Source organism: Nomascus leucogenys, chromosome 20 (assembly GCF_006542625.1).
Source record: "Nomascus leucogenys isolate Asia chromosome 20, Asia_NLE_v1, whole genome shotgun sequence".
NCBI classification, from domain to species: Eukaryota; Metazoa; Chordata; class Mammalia; order Primates; family Hylobatidae; genus Nomascus; species Nomascus leucogenys.
The window spans coordinates 41,943,917-41,958,796 of record NC_044400.1 but is presented as its reverse complement, the minus strand read 5'-3'; positions in this window follow the sequence as shown (position 1 = coordinate 41,958,796).

Genomic DNA, 14,880 nt, shown 5'->3' with positions numbered 1-14,880 from the left:
TTGTCTCTCCCTATTCTTTTTCCTCCCATGCTTCCTACCCTCATCACCATACCGACTATTAGTCAAGTAATACCTAACATATTAGATATACTATCTTTCCATCTCTAAAATATGTAGCCTCCTTTTCTCATTCACCTCATTTATTGCTCAGTCACCTTAGCTGTTACTTCTTCAAGAAAGCTATTTTGTTGAACACTATAATACATTCCCCAAATATACCCATATGTTAAGAGGCCTTTGTTAGTAGGATATTTTCCACATTATATCATAACTGCACATTTAATTCCACTCACCATTCACTGTAAACTTCAGTAGGAATCAAATCTGGCTCATTTTTTAAATGTACAAGTTAGCTGTGTAACAAAAAAATCACAAACATAGAGTCTTAATACAACAATAATCACTTATTTTGCTTACAAATCTGCAATATAGGTAGTCTCAGTGGGTAAAGTTTACTTATGCTTCATGTGGTATGAGCTGGGATGGCTTGACTTGAGCTAGACTAAAGGATCCAGCTTAAAATGACTCATGCATGTGGCTGGCAAATAGGGGACAGCTGTCACTTCCACTCCACGTGAGCCTCTCCATGGGGTTACTTGATTCCAAGAACAAGTTTTCTAAGAGATTCAGTCAAAAGCTCTGTCATCTTCTATAATCTAACCATACAAGTTATACAGCCTCACTTTCACCATAGTCACACACTTCAGATTCAAAGACAGATAATGTGGGCCCCACCTCTCTCTGAGGAGAATGTAAAACTTACATTTTAACAAAAGCCTGGAGTGGGAGCTAGTTTTGGAATATACAATCTGCCATTCTCACCATTGTGTCTCTGTGACATACCAAATTGTCTGGTGTATCATAGAGGCTCAATAAATATCTTTGGAATAATTAAAATGTCTCCCTCAATAACTTACATTTCTCTCCCTTTATTATGTATGAATAACTGGGTGTCATAGAGTTATCAACAGAACCCAAAATTCTCTGTGTTTTGGCTTTGTTTTATTTCTGAATAACATGTGAGGCATATGGCGCTGATTCACATAACTAACCCTATGTTCTACTTGGAAAGTACCTGTATTTCTTTCATTGGAGCCTTTAACCCATCAAATGTTTATTTTCAGAGGACAGGATTTTCTAATATTTCTTAGTTATTCCTTATTAGGACATTACTATACCTCTTTGAAAAATAATACATAAAATAGAAATGATTATAGTGCTAAGCAGTATAGTTTTTTATTTAGAAACAAGTTGACTAGGTTTTTTTCTCTTTGCATTTGGCTTTCCTATAAAAACTTTTTGACTAGGCATTAATCTTTGGCTACTATAGTAATAAAAATAATATTCACATTGATTTGTAAAGAGCCTTCAGTAAAGTTCAAAGTTTTAACTTACCATATATACCACATCTATCTATATATGCTAAGTTAAGAGACTTCTTTGCCTCTCCTAGAAAGGTAGCTATTATAATTACATAGTAGTCCTATTACTATATTCTCCAGAAAGTACAGTTTTAAATTTGAGCTCAACTTTCTCCTAAATCTATATCTACACATGTAAATATATTATCAACATACCACAACAGGATGAAAAGCTGATACTCCAATTTCCTAACAATCTGGAAGATGGGTAATGCCATTTACTGAAGGCAGTGGAACTCTATGTGATTTACAAATACACAAACCTCTGAGTCTAAGAGATTTTGTAACTCTGTCAGTATTGACCTGGTGTAATAGTCTGTGCTCTTTTGACCATAAAAAGCTATTTTTTTCCCAAGCGACACATACTGGCTTTAACAGTTCCACTCAGTGGTTGCTAATTTTGACAGACTGGAGAATAGCTTACATGTTTTAAATTGTTATGTGACTTTAGATACAAGACTTCAATATTTACCAGGAAGACTTTCTCAATTTCCCTTGACAAAGACAATCTTTTCCTTATAAATAGTCCCATAATGACCCAGGGCATATTTTTACCATAACATTATCACTTTTTATAACAAATACGTCTTTTGTATGCAACCATCCATTAAATAAATATTTTTTAAACAAATGTTTTCCAATTCAATCCAAGAGCTCAAACAAAAGAAACTTCATCTTCTTCATAGTTCTATTCATAGAACTTAGCACAATGCCAGGCATATAGTGTTTCAATACACTCAAGTAACAGGTTTATCTTCTTACAGTGCCAGAATTCCTACCTTGATCTTGTCTATTTGTTAGCTCAGATTCCTCTGGTATTAAAGTTTGGATGTGTCTCTTCATTGTTTTAAGAGAAAGCATCCTATGTGCTAACTTTAGGCTCTCCGATTATATTCTTGTCCATGTAGCCAAATTCCCTAGTAGGATTTCTGCCTATATTCTATCATCCTTTGTACCCCTTTCCTGACCACTTTTCAACTATCAGCATAAGTAGGTACCTTCCCCTTCTGTCTGTTCTTTGGAACTTCCCTGATGGTTGTTCACCCTGCTAATATACCTCGTTTCTCTGTTCCTACCATCTTTGATAAAACTCACCCTGACTGTCTTCCAGCTGCTTTTTTGATAGCTGCTAGACTATAACACATCCTTTATGGCAGAAAAACAAAACAAAATTCATGTGACTTTAGATTTTAGCATGAAGAACAATAATTTCACAAAGGTACCCATGAGTACATTGAATTTTCCAAGCTTAAAAAAGCTTTCATAGCAGTCCTTTTAAGAATCTTATAAAACAACTTTAAAAAGTTGGAAGTACAAAGTGAAAATAATGTCTATTTGCTGTTCATGTTTTTAAAAAGTCTTTGTAAAGTGAAAACTGTTTGCTACTCAGTCTGAGAGAGAGAGGTTGGAACTAAACCTTGGTTCAGATAAAGCCACTCATTTTTAACAGCTGCACTTCAGGCTCATTGAGATACTGATACACAGACCCAGTATCTCTACAGCAAATGTAAACAACCATCTCTAGCAAGAAAAAACAAAACAAAACAGAAAAAAACACTGTTTACAAAAGACACAGAGATACAGAGACCTACTAGTTGAAATAATGCTAAAAGATATCTTTTTGTTTTGCCCTTGAGCCAAATACCCCAAAGCATTTTCAGGTATTTAAGACCAGTGCAAAATTGCACGGATCATTTGAGGCTAACAACGGTGAACCAAATGAAGACTGGCCAGCCTTCTGCACTGCAATCACCTGCTCCAAAGCCTGTATGGGCCTCACCACAGAGGACTGAGGAGACAAAAGGAGCATGCAGAATGTTGAAGAGAGAAAACAGGGGGGCACTCTGGAGCCATTTTAGTTATCAAAATGTGGCTATCAGAAAAAGTCGGATTCCTGTAGTCTCAAGTGTTCTCAGAAGTCTCTGCCCCACAAACAATATTCACTGTTTTTCCAAACCAAAATTCCAACCCAGCACGATGTTGACGCCTCTATCTATCTGAATTCTTTCTCTTCCTTGGCTACTTCTCTCCAGCCTCAGTGGCCTCCTGCTGGTTCCTTGGACAGGCCAAACATGTTGCTCCCTCATGCTTCTGTGCTAGACTCTTTCAAGATTTTCATTAATATTGGAATTTGTAGCTAGAGATGAGATGATGGTTAATTTTAGTTGTTGGCTTGGATGGACTAAGGAATACCTAAAGAACTGGTAAAGTATTACTTCTGTGTGTGTGTGTGGGTGTTTCCAAAGAAGACTGGGGTGTGAGTTACCAGGCTGAATGGGGAGGAGCTGCCCTCAGTGTGGGCAGGCACCATCCAATCCAATGAGAGCCCAGATAGACCAAAAAAGAGACAAAACAAAAATTTTGTCTCTCTCTCTCCTGGCACTGAGACATTCTTTTGCTCCTGGTCTTTGATATTTGAACTCCAGGCTCTCTGACCTTTGAACTCCAGGACTTAACACCAGAAGTCCCCCAGGTTCTCAGGTGTTTGACCTCAAACTGAGAAATACACCATTGGCTTCTCTTGTTCTGAGGCTTTCAGACTTGGACTGAACCATGCGACCAGCATCCCAGAGTCTCCTCCAGCTTGCAGGTGGCCTATGATGGGGCTTCTCAGTCTCCGTAACTGTGTAAGCCAATTCCTCCAATAAATTCCCTCTCATCTATCTATCGCTCTATCTGTTTATTCATCTCCTGTTGGTTCTGTCTCTCTGGAGAACCCTAACTGAACAGAAAACTATACATACATATGCCTCCATGACAAAGTCACAAAAATCTTTTAGAAGCTATTAGACTCTCCCTAAAATACAAGGTAGGGAACTCAGTCTAATTTTATTTGCACTCCAAAAGATAAGGTGACTTCAGTTGATATCTATATTATAATTAATGATGCTGGCTATACTATATTATTTATTATTAGATTTTTGTTCTGTGGTTTGGTCAGGTTGGGAGTGGGAAGCGATCAATTCATTATCCGAAAGCTCCACTATCCACTACTCTGCTTCTTTATGGCTGGACTTGTGACAGTAATTTGTTTTATTATACTTAAAAAATACAAGAAAGTATCAAATATGAAAGATGACTGCCTGCTAATTTCAGTGAGGCAGTACCCCTTCTTAAAAGACATTAGTCATTCCTGTGAAAAACTGTGCTGATTCTGCCTCTCCAGCTGTGATGTGACCTTCTTATAGATGCAGAACTCTGCAAAGGGCTGAACCCCTGCTAAAGGCACAGGGACAGTTTCTCTTGCTTTGCTGACACATGTAGTATTCCTGACCCAAGATCTTCAGAGATGAAAAGTCATGATCAAGCGACCCTGTTAGATAAGTTAAGCCTATACCCCAAAACTTTATTTCAAATTTCTGATGATCACTTGTAATTGCTTAACTATCTAAGGAATTATAAAATCAAACTCCTTGAGTGTCATGCATTCCTCTCCAGGACGAGGAATTGTTTTTTATAGTATTTTCCAAGTTAGTGTTCTCTGATTTCTTAGAGATTTTGCACATTAATTAAGACCCAAAAATGATGACTAAGATGACTTTGAGATGTTACACTTCTCTCTTGATCTCCTGTCAACCCTCAAAGCTTTTGTTGCAGGAAAGGGGTCCCAATCCAGACCCCAAGAGAGGGTTCTTGTATCTCGCTCAAGAAAGAATTCAGAGCGAGTCCACAGTGCAAAGCAAAAGCAAGGTTGTTATTAAGAAAGTAAAGTGGTAAAAGTACAGCTACTCCATAGAGTAGGACATTCTCGAAAGTAAGAGGAGGAATGCGTCCACCCTAGGTACAAGGCTTGTATATAGATATGTAGGATAAAAAAAGATCGTGAGGAGATGTGCTCTGCTACAAAAGTTTGTGATAAGGATTAATTTTCTTAGTTACTATATTTTGCAAGAATCTGTATCATTATCTTTAAAGCAAAATTAGGAATGCCTTTGTTCTCCAGATATCAGGATATCTGGACACTCCCAAGTCTGGGTCTGTTTAGTAAACATTATTAGTTTCCTTAACTGGAAACACCTAGAGGCAAAGAATGCCTAACTTTCTGGGTAGGCAGCTCAGCAAATCCCAGCCTCATTTTTCAAGCCCTCACTCAAATGGGGTCACTCTGATTCGAACGCCTCTGACACTTTTTAGGCACGATATTCAAAGAACAGTGTTAAACAAATTAAAATATATCAATTAAATACAAATCCAAAATGATTGGAAGTTATTCAAAATGATTGGAATATTAACGATAGTAAAAAGTGGGGACTTGAGCTGTCACAGGAAACAGCATCTATGAAAAAAAGGTAGATTGCAATTCTTTTGTCTTATTCAAAGATGGGTTTATTTTTAAGACTTGACTTAATACTACTTTGGGTGCATGTAGAAGACATTGATTCTTTAAGACCTGAGTATCTCAATATTTATAAAAGCAAAAGCAAGTCAAATCTCCAAAGCTTGATATTAAATCAGCATCAACTATTTGTTGTTCAAACTACAGCTGTCTATGGAACACTTTTTTCAGCTCAGAATTTAGTAGTTAAAGTAAGTGATAATTACTGCTTCTTATTTAGAGGTGTTTCACGTGTCCATTTAGTCCAAAAGGATATAGAACGTTTATGTAAGTTTAACACTTAGAGATGCGTTGAGAAATGCAATGCTGTCATTGGCTATTTTCCTAAGTTAACTAGTGTTGTCTTGACCAAGAACTCACTTGATTATTTAGTCAGTCGATTAAATAATCTTCATGTTTCAAACATTATTTCTTCATTTATTTCTCAAGTGGCTGGCGAACATCTTGGCAAATTACAGATGAGTACTTTGTTTCTACAAGCAAAGACTAGGGTTTGTCGCACGTTAATCAGGAACATCACACCTATGTGAACTGGAAAAGCTGGCCTGAGGCATTCTAGATGGGATGCCAGGCAGGAGTCATGAGAGCAGGAGGATACATCTGCATGATGGTGTCAGGATAAGGAAAAAAGGTGAATAGATATTCAAGATTCCTGCCACTCGTGGATGTAGTAAGACAATCAAAAAATTACCCCTTCAGTTGTCCACATTTCTTTCTGTTTCCCACCCTTCACCTTTCTCTTTACCTCCTTGGCCCTATCCTGGGGACTTTCAGTACTCTACAATAATGGCCCAAATGAATGAGAAAACAATTTCCGGTTAAAACAATAATCAAGTAATTCAAAATATATTTCTGACATTGCCTCTTTTTAGTAACATGAGTAGAAATTTGTTAAAGGAAAACTGTTTCATTTCTGGATTATTCAATTTGTTACTTTTCTATGCACTGCTGCTGCCCTTTTGACATTGGTTCTGGAAAAAGACTGAACAGAAAAAGGGAAAGGATATGAAAAAGAATCAAATCTGGTCAGAGGCTTAGGAGAATAAAAATTAAAACTAGGAACAAACATTGAGACCTTCAGATTGTAACTTTAGAACCGTTACATGGAACACAAACGTGAAGGATCTGCTAAGTTATTGAGCATATTCAATTTTTTAAAAATATTTTTATATATTCTACTATTTAATGAAGGAGTCCCTAGACAATTATCCTCTCTTATCACCCCATAAGAGTGTCTAACTGTGGGACAAGCTACCTTTGCTATCTGGGCCCCGATAGTGTTGGTCAACAATGTTAAAGAACACAGCTTCATTTCATGAGTCATTTTAGACAAAGGGAATTGGCAAGGTGAATTCAAAAAGAGGGAAAAATAAACAGAACACAAAACAAAACAGAGATACCCAGTAAAATCCCTTGAGTATTAATCCTGGAGTTATTTATGTCAGGGCAAATTGCTCCTACAAAGCAAAGACAGCCTCTGAAAGAAACAAGAATCTATTTGGTACTTTCTTCTGAGGGCCCTCTCTGAGCTATCTGTATCTGCTCTGGGAGTGAAGTCCCGTTTACCAGGAATTGATGTCTCTTTAGTTCTAGTTGTTAAGACAGCTTCCTGCTTAGGGACTTGCCTGGGTTCTGATTTATCACTTTGAGGTTTTCATGAATTTATTTATTTTTTATTTTTTGTTTTTAAATTCAGTATGATTTTAGCAGGTAATTCCCATGTCTTTACTAGAGTATGCTCACTTTTCAGACAGGCCTGTTTTCTTTTTTATGGCTGGGTAGAATATACTTCCCAACTGTGTGCTTAATTTCAAAGTTTACTGAAAAGTTTGAGGATTTGGCTGCTCCACTAAATAAAACCTTACAATGCTCAGAAGGGATTAGAAGACATAGGGAGCCCTGCTTCCACCTCCCTTTCCACTTCGGGACTAAGTTGATTCCCTGCTCTCCTCGGAGAAGAAATACATTTTTTTCTCATTATGGCCCTTATTTCAAGAGCGTTTCTTTTTATTCCCAGAGGCAAAATTCATGAAATTCTAAGGGAGAAAATGATTATTGTGTATTTATTCCTAAATTCCTCTAAGATTTATCTATCAAACAAGATATTCTCCAAAAACTGCCATAAAAATGAGAAAACTTTTACTATATTGTCTTTCAAAAAAAGAATTCATAAGTTTCCTCTCACTGCCTAAGATGTGGGATTACAAAAATGACAACATAAGAATATCAGTGGGTTCTTGATGGCACACATTGTTTAGCATAGATACCTCTGGGAGAAAGAAATGGGCTATGGAAGTTTCTTTCTTTCTTTCTTTCTTTCTTTCTTTCTTTCTTTCTTTCTTTCTTTTCTTTCTTTCTTTCTTTCTTCTTTCTTTCTTCTTTCTTTCTTTTCTTTCTTTCTTCTTTCTTTCTTTCTTTCTTTTTGAGACAGAGTCTTGCTCTGTCGCCCAGGCTGGTGTGCGGTGGTGCAATTTTGGCTCACTGAAACCTCCACCTCCCAGGTTCAAGCGATTCTCCTGCTTCAGCCTCTCTAGTAGTCGGCTAATTTTTTTTGTATTTTAGTAGAGATGGGGTTTCACCATGTTGGTCAGGCTGGTCTCAAACCCCTGACCTCGTGATCTGCCCGCCTCGGCCTCCCAAAGTGCTGGGATTACAGGCATGAGCCACCGCACCCGGCCCAGGGAGTTTCTAGTTATTTTAGTTTCCTTCTGGTTCATGCTCCAGAAAGGACATGAGGCAGGATTTTTGCTAAGTCACTGAACCTTTATAGTGTGAGGAAGTCTTGCTAGTTGCTGGAGATAGCTATGTAGGAGAAAGGTGGCCTGGGTTAATTGGAACAGGCATCATGGTGGAAGGAGCACTGGTTCTGGGCTCGTAGTCTCCCACTTTTTGCCAGGTGACCTTGGGGAATTAATATCTTGAACCACATTTTCTTTGTTTTTAAAATCAGCACAATAAGTTACAAGAAAAATTGTTCTGAGGATTACAAGCTCTTTGAAAACATTGGCAGGTAATTGGTATTTATAGTAAATTATCACCATTATTATGATGTTGTCTTTAAACTTCAGGAAATTAGTATTCACTTAAGGAAGAAGAGAATTAGGTTGGTGAAAAGTAATTGTGGTTTTTGCCACTACTTTTAATAACTATTAGGTTGGTGCAATTACTTTTGCACCAACCAAATTGCACCGCAATTACTTTTGCACCAACCTAATAGTTATTAAAAGTAGTGGTAAAAATCACAATTACTTTTCCACCAACCTAATCCTCTTCATTTCCTAACACAAGGAAAACACTGGCCTATTTGTGGTATTATATGCTGAACTCCCACAAGTGGTAGAAACAGTACAAAAGTTTGAATGAGAAGAAGCCACTGGGCTGTATTAGTTGAGAAGTCTTCCAGGAAGAGTTGAGGGTTACCTCTCCTTTAACTTTAAAGCATCACTAAGTTGGAAGTGAAACAGGAGAGTTATGGGAGGCAAATGTTTGAAATTTACCAGAGCAAGAAATCTAGCACAGTAATGAGTTCAGGTGAAAAAATCACCAAGATCAACAAATGTACTTTTGAAGGTTTCCAACCTTCAATTTGAACTCAAGGAGCATAAGCTTGTAGAATTACCTATATGGATATTCATACGTCGGTATTTGCTAAGCTCCCACCACATGCCTAACTTTATGCTAGAGTGGTGAATAATTAAGAAATGATCCTCATTCCCTGGAGCTTACAGTCTAGTGGGGAAGTCAATGAAAAACAAGAAAACAAACAAAAAGAGTATAATTAAAAAAATAGAATGCTATCAGAAAAATATATCAAGTATCCATTCTAGATGGATTGTCTAAAAAGGGCTTTTTGAGGAGGCCAATTTTTAAATAAGACCTGACAATAGCAAAGAGTTGGAACCAACCCAAATGTCCAACAACAATAGACTGGATTAAGAAAATGTGGCACATATACACCATGGAATACTATGCAGCCATAAAAAATGATGAGTTCGTGTCCTTTGTAGGGACATGGATGAAACTGGAGAACATCATTCTCAGTAAACTATCGCAAGGACAAAAAACCAAACACCGCATGTTCTCACTCATAGGTGGGAATTGAACAATGAGAACTCATGGACACAGGAAGGGGAACATCACACTCCGGGGACTGTTGTGGGGTGGGGAGAGGGGGGGAGGGACAGCATTAGGAGATATACCTAATGCTAAATGACGAGTTAATGGGTGCAGGAAATCAACATGGCACATGGATACATATGTAACAAACCTGCACATTGTGCACATGTACCCTAAAACCTAAAGTATAATAAAAAAAAAAGAGAAAAAAAAAAAAAGACCTGAAAGATATGAAGGCTGTCACATGCAAAATACAAAGAAGAAAAATTTTTGAGGAAAAGGAACCAGGAAAACAAAAAAACTCCAAAAGACAAACAACAACAACAACAAGAAAAACGTGAGGTCTTGTACTTGCTGCTCAAAGATTGGCCCACAGATGAACAGCTGGGACATTGTTAGCAATGCAGAATCTTGGGCACCACTCCACGTCTACTGAATCTGAACCCCCATTTTAAAAATATCCCCAGGTGATTCATATGCATATTACATTTGGAAACAGATATATAATTATCTTTTTAATTAGGCCACATGGAAATCTTTGGTTGGGTTGACAAAAGCTATTCCAATGGAGGGAGTGGGCACCAAAGAATGATTGGGATATTAGGAGTGAACAGGGCATGTGTTAGACCATTCTCATGCTGCTAATAAAGACATAGCCAAGAGAGGATAATTTATAAAGGAAAGAGGTTTAATTGACTCACAGTTCAACATGGCTGGGGAGGCGTTAGGCAACTTATAATTATGGCAAGGGGACGCAAACACATCCTCCTTCACGTGATGGCAAGAAGGAGAAGAATCAGAGAAGGTAGGGAAAATCCCCTTACAAAACTGTCAGAGCTCATGAAAACTCACTATCACCAGAATAGCATGGAGGTAACTGCCACCATGATTCCATTACCTCCCACCAGATCCCTCCCTCAACATGTGAGGATTATAGGAACTACAATTCAAGATGATATTTGGGTGGAGACACAGCCAAACTACATCACAGCATGTGGAAATAACTCTTTACAGAAATGTAATTTGGAATGGGATGAGACCAGAGGATGGGTCAGTAGCTGAAAGGGAATATAATGCCACAAGAGTGGTTGTTTAAAGTGAATGATGTGTACTTGTATGCATAAAGGTAACACCTAGATGAGAGGCAGGGTGGTTATGCGAATATAGAGAGAATATTCGAGAATCAGAGTTCTTTAGAGTGCAGAACAAGGTAATGATATGACAAAATTAGCCTGTGATGGGGACTGGAACAAGAGGGAGGGTAGAAAAAATGTGTATCCTGTAGATTTATTGATGGGAATATGAGCAGCTTCTGGCACACTAATTGTCTTTTGTCAATGACGCATGAGGCATGAACATCAGCTGTAAGCAAGCAGGACACAGGGGTGGTGATTTTGAAAACTGGGAAATTATGAAATAATCTCTGCAGAAAATGGAAGAACAAGCTAAATGGAAAACGATGGTGGGATTGCTAGATAGTGTTCAGCTCCTATTTAAATTCAGCAATTGGAATTTGTAGTGAAATCTGGCCAGATACATGATTTTTTTTTTTCTAGCTGTGCTGGAGTTTATGGGTACAGGTGTAAAGAAGGCAGATGGTTGAGTTCATGTAAGGTTGGGGTTAGTAATCAAAAATCATTTTTTAACATTGCAATGTGTCTAAGTTCAGCTCTTGGCAACTGTTTCTGTTTATAAAAGTTAGAGGTTAGAGGCAGATATCTAGCCTCTATTACAATAACATGGTGCCAATTATTCACATTTTCTGTGCTCCACTTTTGCAATAGACCTAGAAGCCTCACGACATTAGGTCTTAGATATTAAGTCTAAGTAAAACGGACTTAGTTCATTTACTGATGAAAACTGAATATAAAGAGGGTTCCGTAACCCTTAAGTAAATCATAATTCCAAGAGTCAAATTATTGTTTTTTTCTTTTTTTGATTAAAAACAAAAAAAATCTATTGACTTTCATTGGACAATTTTTTTTTCTCCGGTGGCATTATGAAATTGAGTGAAACATATGTTCTCTCATCATCTTTATACAATCAGCAAACAAATACATAGTCTGGGAAATCTTGTCTCTAATATTTCCTTACCACTCTGTGAGAAGTCTGAGAGGAAGATTCAAATGAAGAGCAGTGTGGGGAGTAGGATGGAAGAGACCTTTATAGATTTTTGAGAAGTCTACAAAAGGATTTATCTATGGCTTGAAATGTCTTTTCTTGCAAAACATGAGATATGGCACTTACTTTGACTGCTTTAAGTAACAAAAATGTTAAACAATAAAATTCCAACATAAGTATCAGGTATAGAAATCAGATAACAAAGTAAAATGCCTCCAGCAGCCAGGAACAAAACTTAAAGTCATGAAGAGGGCAGGAGAGAAGACAGAGAAGCATATGGGTGGGTACACTGGGGTGCCACTCATTCATTTCATCCAGTTAATGCCATGCAGGAATTCGAGTTCCCCCCATTATCTAAGAAGACAGATTACCTAAACCTTTGTCAAATTTAGACATATTAAACGTTCTACTGACAAAACCAAGCATATCGACTAGCTGGGTTAGGCCCATTGCCCTCCAGTTTGCCTCTTACAGTAGACATACATTTAAATCTGTAAGAAGGATCTTAATTATCATTTTTTTTAAAACCAGACATCCTTTAAAAACATTTTGTAAATGGCTAGAGAAATATGATCTACTTGATATAATTATAGACATATTTTAATTTGTTTTTTAATATAGAGACGTTACCTAAGAGAAGGCGCTACCTTCAAACCTGATAGAAGAGAGAGAAGACTAGGCTTTCTTTGTGGAAGTCATAGGCTTCTCTTTAATGACTGGGTTACCACTGTGTAAGCAAAAAAAAAAAAAAAAAAAAAAAAAAAAAAAAAACGCTTCTTTATGAAAGAAAGTAGAAAATATCTTTATTCAGCAGTGATTCTCACTTATGCACCAAAGACTTTGCAAACTTAATCAATTTATCATAATGAACCTCCCAGTGGCAGTCAACAAGAGCATTTATAAGCACAGCAGGTAAATTTTCCAACAATAATGATATTATGCTTCTATCTGCATAAAGAATAGTTTTAGCAGCTTTATGTTTCAGACAAGTTAAGCCCATAAATACACAAAAGCCACAATGACAAAATCATAGCCTATTAGCTAAGATTCCCCTGTGATATTGTGTAATTTCATCTCAGAAACTCTGAAAATGTGAATAAGGTTCTAATCCAAGTGAATTTCTTGCTATTTTATAAATATGATCCAAACCTTCACGACTTTGCATTTGGTCTTAGGTTTCATTCCCCTTAACTAAACCCATCAAAATTCTATCTGCTTGCAAAACCCAGGCTCAAAACTGTTTCCTCTCTCTGCTGATCCCAGTGAATGAAGGGCTAAACTGTGTAAGTATCTAACGCATACTCAGGAATGCTAAGGTGTGTTGGTGCATGCAAGGAATATGCATTATATACTTTTTTTTGGTAGAATATAAGGAGCCTCATGGGAGAGAAAAACTGACCAAACACATTGGATTTGGTGACTAAATAACAAAGCCAAGGCTTTCAAGCAAATTGGAACAATCCTTGAATCTCTCATGTTGTGTCCTCGATAGCAACAAGCATGGTCACAAAGACTGACAACCTGAAATAAATATCAAGAAGGGTAGGCAGAGTCAGTAGGAAGCTATGTGCATTCCTGAGTGTATCAATCAGTGTCGTGACTAGGTACATCTGGTAATTAATGCCGAATTCCTGAGAAAGGAGTGTAATTAACAAAAAGAATACATTAAATAGAAGAGCATTTGTTTGAGTTGTTATTAGAGCTGTGCACGAAGAAAGAGAATGTGGTTATGAGAGAATTGTGGCCTTAAAAATTATTAATTTCTGTGACTATGATCTTTTCATATAGCTATATTGTTTTATTTGCTTTTGTTAAATTTGGAGTTAACCAACTCCAAAGAATAATAAGAGTTCAAGAGTAACAAGTGCTAATAACGCTTGTTATTCTTTATTTTGTATTGTTCTGTGCCATATCTTCCATTTATAAGTCCTCTGTGGTAGTCTGGATAATGACCCTTCCAAAGATGTCTGCATCCTAATTCCCAGAACCTGTGAATGTTACCTTACACACAAAAGGGACTTGCAGATGAGATTAGTTAAGGATGTAAAAATGAGGAGATTATCCTGGATTACATGGTTGAGCCTGGTGTAATCACAAGGGTCCTTTTAAGAGGAAGGTAGACCAGGGTCAGATAAGGAAATGCAATGATGGAGGTGGAGGTTGAAGTAATGTGGGGCCATTAACCAAGGAATATGGGCCCTTCTAGAAGCTGGGAAAGGCAAGGAAACAAACTCCCTTCCTAGAACCTTCAAAAGAAACTGTCCCATTTTAGATTTCTGACCTCCATAATTATAAGAAGTAAATTTGTGTTGTTTTAAGCCACTTAGTTTGTGGTCGTTTGTTACAGGAATGATAGGAAATTGAAACAACCTCCATGTTTTGTGTCAAAAACTATTATTAAGATTTTTCTCACCTTATTCTCCTGCCATTACATTTTTTAAACAAGACACAGAATTTATCCTGACCTATGCTCATTATAACATTCCTTGTCATCTTTGTTTGACTTCCCCAGAAGTAGAACCTGAGATAAGAATCCAAATGTAAGCAGTTTATTTGGAGTGCGATCCTGGAATACACAGGTAACACGGTGGAGAAGTGAGACACGAAGGGAAGGAAGCTAGTAAAACCTCTTGTGTACTGTGAGCCACTGGATCTTCATCCTGCTGGTGAACTCTTGATAACCATGCAGAACATATGCCTCATAGTTTTCCCTAAAGGAGTAAGGAAGTTGGCGTATTTATCATCTCTCACCAGTCATTTGCTTGATGGCTATTCTCTGAGTCTGAGGGGAGGTGATAATTCCGGGGCACTTCCAGACTACCCTGTTCCTAGGCAGAGCAAACTCCAGTGATAAGAGAAGCCCTTGAGGCAAAGAATCACAGTGCT